We start from the raw sequence: 1,898 nt of genomic DNA, 5'->3' as shown, positions 1-1,898 counted from the left end.
TTTTTTTTTTTTTTTCTCTTGCCATTTATATCTCTTCAAAACCCAAAAGCAAAGGCAAAAGTGCTAAATGTGCCAGCTCGTTGGCATATCAGAGACTGAGGAGGATAAAAGTCCCATTTGCAGGGAATATTTGATGCTCCCCAAGTGTGTTTCTGTGTAAAACCCTGGTTAGGAGGGAAAGCAAAGGAAGAAGCATTTTACAGATATTTTASAGATATTTTACAGATYTTTCCATATTCTGCTTGGTTTTTATATCCATGACTTTTCCAGCCTCTGGAAACAGCCTCATGAAAACATGGGGGAAATGGGAAAGGCAGGGGATCCATCGTGCTTCTGTCCTTTGGGTTGGTTTGCTGTTTGTCCTGGCACTGCTGGGGTCTGGTTATGGGACTTTATCAGCAAAACTGACTGGGGACAATTCCTTTCATGTCCAGATCCCTGGAATCACACAATAATTCCAGTCAGAAGGAGCCTCTGAACGTCATCTCCTCCAACCCAGGCTTGAACCCTTCAAAATCAAAGCTGAGAACACAAAGAGGATCCATTTCCATCCTCAAAGCAGCCCAAACATTTTCCTGGGGGAAGAGGGTGGTTAAATCCTGCTCCCACAGGGAGGATTTTGAGGAGAYCCCATAAATGCACAGCATTTCCCTGCTGGAATGGATTTGACCCGTTCCATACAGAATAATGAAATTATAATTTTGTGGATCTGCAGCTCCAACAGCAAAGGAAAAGCTCCCAGCCCGAGCAGAACAAACAAACAGAGGGGCTGATTTCCCTCAGAGACTGCTGAAGTTCTCATTTACAGGACAAGGAAAATAATTAGCTGAGCAAATATAATTTAGCCACGTTATTGATTAATTTACAAAACCATTAAAGCTCCCATGTAAATTCACGGTAAGATTGTGTCTGCGTTAAGCACTCAGCATTTGTACCTTCTTGGAAGGATTAAATTTAAGTGCCTTATCTTGCTCCAAACCATTTTTTGGAAGGAAATGGGGRGAAATCTTATTTAATGTTATGAATTGCATCTCCTTGTTTATAATTAAGGCACAGGAAAGGGGTAAGACAGGAATCTCATTATTTGTTCTTCTCTGTATTCAAATGCCATTTCATCATGGGTAAATAGAAAAAAATGCCTTTGAGGAGCTAATCATAGCTCACTGTCAGCCACAGGATCCTATTAGTGTTAGAAAATAAATATGTACATGCATAATTTGACCTTTCCTTTCCCTTTTCCCCCCTTTTCTCCCCTTTCCCACTATGTTAAGGAATTAAAACCCTTGAAGTTTCCAACTTTTCTCTACAACCTGTGTGTTTTCCTGCTCAATGTTCCCAGCTCTGCTCGCCTCTCCAGAGCAGGTGAGAGCTGCACACACTTTTATTCTCTATATTTGGACCTAAAATGTCCTAAAAATTGGACCTAAAGCAGCTCCAGCCCTGGCTGGGCAGAGAATGCCCCACATTCCAGGGCTGGTTTGGTGTGTGCTGGCTCCAAACGGGACCTCAGGACATTTTGTCCCTCTGCTCCTTCTTTCTCTGCTGAATCTCCTCGTGGGAGCAATAAGGGATTCATCCCCACCCTTCTGATGGCTTTCCTTCCACGTGCTGCTCTCTGGGGATGAGATAACCCCAAAATCCCCATCACAGCCCCATTTCTCCCAGCTCCTCTGGGAAGCCACAGCCCCCAGGGCTCTGCTCTGTYCCATCTGCAGCCACTGAAGGTGTTTGGGAACAAAAAGCACCAGGAAAATGTGTTTGGAGCCACTCAGCAATGTTTCATTTGTGAGTTGTGAAGTGTTAGCAGCACTCCCCTGCTGCTGAGGGGGAGGTGAGGACAGGGGACAAACTCCAAAAATCTCAGCCTGGCTCGGTGGGGGAGTGACAGAGCCCTGATT

Source organism: Malurus melanocephalus, unplaced genomic scaffold, assembly GCF_030028575.1.
Source record: "Malurus melanocephalus ecotype Western Australia unplaced genomic scaffold, MMel_1.1 scaffold_1294, whole genome shotgun sequence".
In the NCBI taxonomy this organism is placed as follows: Eukaryota; Metazoa; Chordata; class Aves; order Passeriformes; family Maluridae; genus Malurus; species Malurus melanocephalus.
The sequence above is the reverse complement of the archived record's forward strand: the minus strand, read 5'-3'. Positions refer to the sequence as shown.